Source organism: Drosophila tropicalis, unplaced genomic scaffold (genome assembly GCF_018151085.1).
Source record: "Drosophila tropicalis isolate 14030-0801.00 unplaced genomic scaffold, ASM1815108v1 contig_879, whole genome shotgun sequence".
In the NCBI taxonomy this organism is placed as follows: domain Eukaryota; kingdom Metazoa; phylum Arthropoda; class Insecta; order Diptera; family Drosophilidae; genus Drosophila; species Drosophila tropicalis.
The window spans coordinates 39,985-49,931 of NW_027173375.1; the positions used below are offsets into that span (position 1 = coordinate 39,985).

The window sequence follows — 9,947 nt, forward strand, 5'->3', positions numbered from 1 at the left end:
AAGTTTGTATCAATGTGTTTCTTTTGTATGTATTAGTAATTATGGCTGTCGTTAACATATGTATTTTGTTTCCGTTATCGACTGTAGTTTAACATTTGTTGGTGCTGTTATCAGTTTATAGAGTTATGTTAAGTGTTGCATGTAATTAAATTTTTTCGAATTGTTAGTGTAGTTAGCTTGTTGCATGAATTAGATTAGTTTTAATAAAATTATTTAGAGTATTTGGTAAGAAAATTTTTCAAAGCCAATGTAAGTGTATGCGATAGGTAAGTATCGGCATCCATTTACATTGGCTGTTACTTAACATAGACTTAGCATTGGTATGGGCATGTTGTTCGATTTGCAGGGTTTGGTCACATTAGGTAAGTAAATGTAAACAATGCCCAATTTGCGAATTAATTATAATAATTTCTTGTATATGTTTGTTTTTTTGTTTTTTTTAGGTACCGCATGTTTCCAGGCATCTTGCGACGAAGTTAAGGAGGACCCACAGGTAGGTTCACTGGTGGAGCGTTTGTGGCCAGCATTTGTTGTCGCATTTATGACATGGTCTTAGGGCTGACGGCCAGGTTATGAGGCCGCCAGGCATCAATGGCAGGTAAGTATTGAATCTGGAAGGAGAGAAAAAGAGATTTTCCGGGGTAGGATTCCCAGATTCATCCTTCTTTTCTTGTTCTACAGGTGCCGGCGCATTTGGAATGGAGGCCCAGTGTGTTGAGGACATCCCCAGAGCGATCCCAACAGGTCATCCATGCGTATTGGGGCCAGGTGGGACGTCTCATTGTTATAGTTGGCTGCCATGTGGCAGTTTGTGTTGTTGTGGTGTAGTGCGTGTTGTTTTGGTTGTGTGTTGTGTATGTTTTATCTGTGTTTAGTTGATTTGTTTTGCGTAGTTTTAGATTTGCATGTTTATTAAGTTGAATAGCTTGTTGTTTTGATTTTTGTTGCAATTTTAACTAATTCGTATTTTAATTTCTTTTTATTTATAGGTTTTGTGCATCAGGATTGGAGATGTCGGATCCAAAGGCGCCGACCAGAAAGAGTACGCTGATTAGTTTTAATTTTTATTTATAATATGGAGTGATTTTTATTTTGTTTTAGGTGTGTTGTGAATTTTAATAGTTAAAGTAGGTATTTTAGGAACTTTTGTGTTGTGTTAGATAGTTGATCTATGTAATGTATTAGTTCTAGTTTTAGATTTGTATTATTTGTTGCAATTATTTGCTTTTTTTTTAGTATTGTATTGCATTTGTTAATATAGTGTTCTTGTATTCATATGTGTTGCTTTGGCATGTTTAAGTATGTGTTGTTTTTGTTAAAAGGTTTTGTCAAATGATTTGTATGTATTGTTGTTTTAGATAGTGTATTAATGTGTTAATTTAGTTTTGCTGTTCTTATTGGATAGATATTCGTTTTTGCATGATTTTTATTTAGTATTGTATTGTGTTATTTTGTAGTTTTTTTTTTTTTTTTTGTTGCCATGTTAGCTAATTTATTGTTATAGAGTTTTAAGTGTTTTTCTGTAGTTTTATTTTATGCAATGTGTTTATAAATTTGGGTTAGATTAGACAGTTAAGATGTATGTTGTTTTAGTTTTTAATTGTTATTGTTGTGTTTTAGATAAGTAAATTTTAATGCATTTTGTATATTTTTGTTTCGTTTGTTTTGACGTTTATAGATTTTTGTAGTATTAGGTAATTATTAAATGAATTATTTTAGTTTTAATTATGTTGTTGAATTAGTTTCTTAGTTAAATTGTTTTGAATTGTAGTGTTATTTGCATGTTATTTTTATTGAGTTTTGTTGTGTTTTAAGATGGGTTGTTATAGTTTTAGATTTAGGTAGTTTATATATTCTTTTATTTTGTATTAATTGTTTCATTTTTTTTTTTTTTTGTATTGTTTTTAATATTTTATATTTTTAGGTGCGAATTTGATGAGAAATTCGACAGCGTCAGTCCTGGATTGCTCCTGTCAGGATCCCGCATTAATGTCATCAGCTGGCCAATGGCCAAGTTTAACTGTTGCATCATGCTCAAGAGGCCTTGATATATGGGCTGCATTTGGCCAGGAATTTCTGCTTCTTGTGGCAGTCGTTGCTTCAGGGGAGTGTTTTGTGTTTGTGTTATGTATCGTTGCTTGTTGTTGTTGTAGTAGCTTTTACTTTTCTCTGTTTAGGCTGCCGTAGCGACTGCCTTCAGCCAAGCAACTGAACTGCTGCTGGCCACTTTATTGTATATATCTCCACTGAGATCTTCAAAATTTTTTTTTTTTCCCTACTTACAGTCTAAATGGGCGACATAATACCCTCTAAAAAATTGATTACATATAATTTCTTAAAAGCAAAGACATAGATAAAAATTTCAGCTTAGGTGGTATAGTAGGTAAGTATAGATATAGTGTTTAGTATGTTTGCGATTTAGGAATATAAATTGAGGTAAGTATTATGATTTCTTTTTATGTTTGTTAGTTTAGAGCTTGGATTGGTAGTAAGTGTTAATTTTAATATTTCTTTATATAATTTCTTTTATTTTTATGATTTAGGTTCATGATTTTTAGGTATGTTTATATATGTTTTGATTTGATTTGGTAAGTATAGTGTTATAGATGGTTATAATTGGGTAAGTATTAGTATTTTGTGTTGACAGATTATATATTATGTTTTATGATTTTTGGTATGTTTATGATTTTTTTTAATTAGAGAGTTTATTACGCTTATAAACGACTGTGCCAAATTTGATCAAGATCGGATGACTATATCATATAGCTCCCATAGGAACGATCGGTCGAAAACAGTGACTTTTGTAAATAACTTCGTTACTTTTACCGCGATTGCTTTCAAATTAAACATTTGTTAGTTTAGTATATCTGTTAATGGCTGTGCCAAGTTTAATCAAGATCGGGTGACTATATCATATAGCTCCCATAGGAACGATCGGGCGAAAACAGTGACTTTTGTAAATAACTTCGTTACTTTTACCGTGATTGTTTTCAAATTAAACATTTCTTAATTTAATATATCTGTTAATGACTGTGTCGAATTTGATAAAGATCGGGTGACTATATCATATAGTTCCCATAGGAACGATCGGTGGAAAACAGTGACTTTGATCAATATCTTCGTTATTTCCTATGATTGTAGGCCATTCTTTCGCAAATATAAGCCTTTTTAGATAAAACGTTCTTCCACATTGATGGCTAATAGGTAAGGAAAGAGTTACCAAAAAAGTTGCAAGGGTATACAAACTTTGACGCGGTCGAAGTTAGCCCCGGCCCTCTGGTTTTTGTATATATTTTATTAATGCTTTTTTTTTTTTTTTTTATATTATATTTTGCCCATTTTTAGCGTTTAGTTCAATTTAAAGTATTTTTTTAGTGCGTTTTCCCTGATTTTTGCTAATTTCAGAGTGTTTTTAATTTCTCTTATTATTTTTTTTGTTGCATGTTCAATAGTAGTTTGACCAGTGTGCAGTGTGTATTAAAAGTTTCAGTGTTTGCATGTTTAGCATAGTATGTAGGTAGGTTTGTTGATAGAACTAGTTTTAGAATAATCTTGGGCATTGTTTTAGTTGATTACATGTGAGAGATAGAGGTAGCTTGTGTAGTTTTAAGTTTTTTATGTTGAAGTCGAGTTATTTTTCATGTGAATATCATGAAGTTTGTATCAATGTGTTTCTTTTGTATGTATTAGTAATTATGGCTGTCGTTAACATATGTATTTTGTTTCCGTTATCGACTGTAGTTTAACATTTGTTGGTGCTGTTATCAGTTTATAGAGTTATGTTAAGTGTTGCATGTAATTAAATTTTTCGAATTGTTAGTGTAGTTAGCTTGTTGCATGAATTAGATTAGTTTTAATAAAATTATTTAGAGTATTTGGTAAGAAAATTTTTCAAAGCCAATGTAAGTGTATGCGATAGGTAAGTATCGGCATCCATTTACATTGGCTGTTACTTAACATAGACTTAGCATTGGTATGGGCATGTTGTTCGATTTGCAGGGTTTGGTCACATTAGGTAAGTAAATGTAAACAATGCCCAATTTGCGAATTAATTATAATAATTTCTTGTATATGTTTGTTTTTTTTTTTTTTTAGGTACCGCATGTTTCCAGGCATCTTGCGACGAGGTTAAGGAGGACCCACAGGTAGGTTCACTGGTGGAGCGTTTGTGGCCAGCATTTGTTGTCGCATTTATGACATGGTCTTAGGGCTGACGGCCAGGTTATGAGGCCGCCAGGCATCAATGGCAGGTAAGTATTGAATCTGGAAGGAGAGAAAAAGAGATTTTCCGGGGTAGGATTCCCAGATTCATCCTTCTTTTCTTGTTCTACAGGTGCCGGCGCATTTGGAATGGAGTGTGTTGAGGACATCCCCAGAGCGATCCCAACAGGTCATCCATGCGTATTGGGGCCAGGTGGGACGTCTCATTGTTATAGTTGGCTGCCATGTGGCAGTTTGTGTTGTTGTGGTGTAGTGCGTGTTGTTTTGGTTGTGTGTTGTGTATGTTTTATCTGTGTTTAGTTGATTTGTTTTGCGTAGTTTTAGATTTGCATGTTTATTTAGTTGAATAGCTTGTTGTTTTGATTTTTGTTGCAACTTTAACTAATTCGTATTTTAATTTCTTTTTATTTATAGGTTTTGTGCATCAGGATTGGAGATGTCGGATCCAAAGGCGCCGACCAGAAAGAGTCCGCTGATTAGTTTTAATTTTTATTTATAATATGGAGTGATTTTTATTTTGTTTTAGGTGTGTTGTGAATTTTAATAGTTAAAGTAGGTATTTTAGGAACTTTTGTGTTGTGTTAGATAGTTGATCTATGTAATGTATTAGTTCTAGTTTTAGATTTGTATTATTTGTTGCAATTATTTGCTTTTTTTTTTTAGTATTGTATTGCATTTGTTAATATAGTGTTCTTGTATTCATATGTGTTGCTTTGGCATGTTTAAGTATGTGTTGTTTTTGTTAAAAGGTTTTGTCAAATGATTTGTATGTATTGTTGTTTTAGATAGTGTATTAATGTGTTAATTTAGTTTTGCTGTTCTTATTGGATAGATATTCGTTTTTGCATGATTTTTATTTAGTATTGTATTGTGTTATTTTGTAGTTTTTTTTTTTTTTTTTGTTGCCATGTTAGCTAATTTATTGTTATAGAGTTTTAAGTGTTTTTCTGTAGTTTTATTTTATGCAATGTGTTTATAAATTTGGGTTAGATTAGACAGTTAAGATGTATGTTGTTTTAGTTTTTAATTGTTATTGTTGTGTTTTAGATAAGTAAATTTTAATGCATTTTGTATATTTTTGTTTCGTTTGTTTTGACGTTTATAGATTTTTGTAGTATTAGGTAATTATTAAATGAATTATTTTAGTTTTAATTATGTTGTTGAATTAGTTTCTTAGTTAAATTGTTTTGAATTGTAGTGTTATTTGCATGTTATTTTTATTGAGTTTTGTTGTGTTTTAAGATGGGTTGTTATAGTTTTAGATTTAGGTAGTTTATATATTCTTTTATTTTGTATTAATTGTTTCATTTTTTTTTTTTGTATTGTTTTTAATATTTTATATTTTTAGGTGCGAATTTGATGAGAAATTCGACAGCGTCAGTCCTGGATTGCTCCTGTCAGGATCCCGCATTAATGTCATCAGCTGGCCAATGGCCAAGTTTAACTGTTGCATCATGCTCAAGAGGCCTTGATATATGGGCTGCATTTGGCCAGGAATTTCTGCTTCTTGTGGCAGTCGTTGCTTCAGGGGAGTGTTTTGTGTTTGTGTTATGTATCGTTGCTTGTTGTTGTTGTAGTAGCTTTTACTTTTTTCTGTTTAGGCTGCCGTAGCGACTGCCTTCAGCCAAGCAACTGAACTGCTGCTGGCCACTTTATTGTATATATCTCCACTGAGATCTTCAAAATTTTTTTTTTTTCCCTACTTACAGTCTAAATGGGCGACATAATACCCTCTAAAAAATTGATTACATATAATTTCTTAAAAGCAAAGACATAGATAAAAATTTCAGCTTAGGTGGTATAGTAGGTAAGTATAGATATAGTGTTTAGTATGTTTGCGATTTAGGAATATAAATTGAGGTAAGTATTATGATTTCTTTTTATGTTTGTTAGTTTAGAGCTTGGATTGGTAGTAAGTGTTAATTTTAATATTTCTTTATATAATTTCTTTTATTTTTATGATTTAGGTTCATGATTTTTAGGTATGTTTATATATGTTTTGATTTGATTTGGTAAGTATAGTGTTATAGATGGTTATAATTGGGTAAGTATTAGTATTTTGTGTTGACAGATTATATATTATGTTTTATGATTTTTGGTATGTTTATGATTTTTTAGGTAATATTTTGGTAAGTATGAATGGTTTTTATTGTTTGGTATATTTTATGATTTAGATTGTTTTATATATATTTTAATATTAATTTTTGTGGTAAGTATTATTTTTGATTGTTTGATTTAGGTAATTTATTTGATTTTATAGCATGTTTATGATATTTATGTAGGTGTGTTAGTATAATTAGTTAGTTGCATGCATTAGATTAATTTTTAAGAATATAGTTTGAGGTAGAATAGTTTAAGAGTAGTGCCATTGTAAATGCTACCATACATTTACAATGGCACTACTCTTAAACTATTCTACCTCAAACTATATTCTTAAAAACTAAATCTAATGCATACAACTAACTAATTATACTAATATTATAACAATTTCTAAGCCGATACAACAATTAACATAACTCTTAACATCGATAACAATGCCACCCAACGATAAGCCACAATCGATAATACAAACAAAACACACACATAGTGGCAGTCATAACTACTAACACATATAAAAGAAACACACTGATAAAAATTCCATGATACTCACATGAAAAATAACTCGATCTTAACATAAAAACTTAAAACTACACAAGCTACCCATATCTCACACATGTAACTAACTAAAACAATGCCCAATATTATTCTAAAAATAATTCTATGAACAAATCTACTTACATACTATGCTAAACATGCAAACACTGAAACTTTTAATACACACTGCACACTGGTCAAACTACTATTGAACATGCAACAAAAAAATAATAAGAGAAATTAAAAACACTCTGAAATTAGCAAAAATCAGGGAAAACGCACTAAAAAAATACTTTAAATTGAACTAAACGCTAAAAATGGGCAAAATATAATATAAAAAAAAAAAAAAATATCAAAGAAGTTAAATTCGGCTATGCCGAAGTTTATATACCCTTGCAGTCCTTGACAATAATAATTTCACATGTTCAAAATTTGTTTTCTGCAACTCAATTCATTAATATACAAACAAAACAATTTTACTCTTCATACTATGTACAATTTGTTCTTCTTCTTCCCTCATTCCCTAAGCAAAGCAACGCACGCATACACATACAGTTTATGTAGCGTTGCGTCTGTGTGTGTATGCATGTGCTCTGTTGATTTGATGATGACGTAGTAGGCAGCAAGCAGAGCTGCCGGCAGCGATTGAACCGATTTATATAGACTGTAACTTGTGTTCTATTTATCCGATCAGGGTCAAATTTTGGGATCTGAGATTTTATATCAAATTCTATTATATTGGTAAATTTCATGGGGATACTCCAATTTTTGCAAAAATTTTTGTTCCAGAGTTATATGATATAGTAGTCCGATCCCAAAGATTTTCATACTTTATCTCACCCGGGTAAAAAAAAAGCTCCCAAAAAAAATTTCATCCCGATAGCTCTTAAGATGGCTGAGTAAAACGCGTACGCACCGACGGACAGACGGACATGGCTATATCGACTTAGCTTCTCATGCTGATCAAGAATATATATACTTTATGGGGTCGGAAACGTCTCCTTCTGTGCGTTACAAACATCTGACCAATTTTATAATACCCTCTGCAAGGGTATAAAAAGCATTAATAAAATATATACAAAAATAATAAAACTAACTAAATAAACTAAAAACAAACCATAAAACAGACTAAACACTAAATCAATCTAAACATAATACATACCACTAAAACTAAATCAAAAACTTATAATACTCACCAACACACTCACATAAATATCCTAAACATGCTATAAAATCAAATAAATTACCTAAATCATTCTAAACATAATACATATTACTAAAACTAAATCAAAAACATATAATACTTACCAACACACTTACTAAACCTAATACTTACCATTAATATCTCTATTTCACTAATAAATATACTTACCTATTATACCACCTAAGCTGAAATTTTTATCTATGTCTTTGTTTTTAAGAAATTATATGTAATCAATTTTTTAGAGGGTATTATGTCGCCCATTTAGACTGTAAGTAGGGGAAAAAAATTGTGAAGATCTCAGTGGAGATATATACAATAAAGTGGCCAGCAGCAATTCAGTTGCTTGGCTGAAGGCAATCGCTACGGCAGCCTAAACAGTAAAACAAAAATAAATCCTAAAACTTATATTAAAACCCTAAATATAACAAATACTGAAATGCATTAAAAACTAAAATATAAAAGAAACTCATCTGCCAAAGAAAGTGCAACTCTAAAGTCCCTGGATCAAACGTCGCCAAAGTGCAATCTATAAACCTATAAATAAACAAATTAAAAATAAAATTAATAAATATACAAACAAATTAATATAATTACAACAAATACCAACAAATATCCTACTAAGGCTGCCTGTAACTGCAATGATGACATCCTTGGCGGATCTTGAATCGGCTCCTGTATTTGGCCTCGATGCAGCTGGCCGCCAACTACAAACATGCTCACAACTAGAAAAAAGAAGGCACAGATGAATTTCGGGCATGCAATCTGGCAAATCCTCTTCTCCTCATTGCGGTGTACTACTTACCCTATATCAACGCCTAATCCTCGTGGTAGCTATCGGCAGACATTTACATTGGCATGTTAACTAACATTTTGAGTTTACATTTAGTGGGCATGTTATTAGAATTGCATGGTTGGGTCACACTAGGTAAAAAAGGTAAACAAAGGCCCAATTTGCAAAAGAAATTTTTAACTTATAATTGCAATTTTACTTTTTTCTAGGTACCATGTTTCGCTTCCAGGTACCCAGTGTGCATCTAAGGAATCACAGGTAGGTAATTTCATGGCAGGAATTGGTCTCGTTTGTTTTTTTTTTTTTTTTATTATTAGGTGTTCACGTGGCGTGGCCATTTGGGTTGCTAGCCAGCTCATGCAGGCCACATGTGAAGAGTAGGCGTTGGTGTGAGGTAAGTAGCATCCTGCAAGGAGAGGAGGATTTGCCAGGCAGGGATCCCGGTATTCATCTGTGTGTTTTCATTTTCAGGTATGGGCAGGTTGGAGTGGAGGCCCAGTAAGGAGTTGACTTTTCCAGAGCGACCTCAGAATATCATGTAAGCTTGTTTGGGCCAGGTGGGACGTCTCATTGCCACATTTTGCTGTGTTGTGGCAGTTTGTGTTTTTCAGGTGTAGTACATGATGTTGTTGGATGCATGTTGAGTATGTTTTATCTGTGTTTAGTTGGTTTGTTTTGCGTAGTTTTAGATTTGCATGTTTATTTAGTTGAATAGCTTGTTGTTTTGATTTTTGTTGCAATTTTAACTAATTCGTATTTTAATTTCTTTTTATTTATAGGTTTTGTGCATCAGGATTGGAGATGTCGGATCCAAAGGCGCCGACCAGAAAGATTCCGCTGATTAGTTTTAATTTTTATTTATGATATGGAGTGATTTTTATTTTGTTATAGATGTGTTGTGAATTTGTTGTAATTTTAATAGTTAAAGTAGGTATTTTAGGAATTTTTGTGTTGTATTAGATAGTTGATTTATGTATTGTATTAGTTCTAGTTTTAGATTTGTATTATTTGTTGCAATTATTTGCTTTTTTTTTAGTATTGTATTGCATTTGTTAATATAGTGTTCTTGTATTCATATGTGTTGCTTTGGCATGTTTA

At 31.7% G+C, this 9,947-nt stretch overlaps 3 long non-coding RNA genes across 3 annotated transcripts; all 3 read left to right on the plus strand.

Moving 5' to 3' along the window:
- Positions 1 to 483: 483 nt before the first annotated feature.
- Positions 484 to 2,043, plus strand: LOC137586051 (uncharacterized). The gene is made up of 4 exons (XR_011033676.1): positions 484 to 598; positions 682 to 768; positions 990 to 1,042; positions 1,925 to 2,043. It is a non-coding gene; the product is annotated as an uncharacterized lncRNA (long non-coding RNA).
- A 1,936-nt stretch (positions 2,044 to 3,979) lies between these two features.
- LOC137586054 (uncharacterized) lies at positions 3,980 to 4,727 on the plus strand. The gene is made up of 4 exons (XR_011033678.1): positions 3,980 to 4,015; positions 4,096 to 4,250; positions 4,334 to 4,414; positions 4,636 to 4,727. It is a non-coding gene; the product is annotated as an uncharacterized lncRNA (long non-coding RNA).
- Positions 4,728 to 9,190: 4,463 nt separating this feature from the next.
- On the plus strand, positions 9,191 to 9,671 carry LOC137586050 (uncharacterized). Its single transcript, XR_011033675.1, has 3 exons — positions 9,191 to 9,243; positions 9,321 to 9,387; positions 9,629 to 9,671. It is a non-coding gene; the product is annotated as an uncharacterized lncRNA (long non-coding RNA).
- Positions 9,672 to 9,947: the final 276 nt, after the last annotated feature.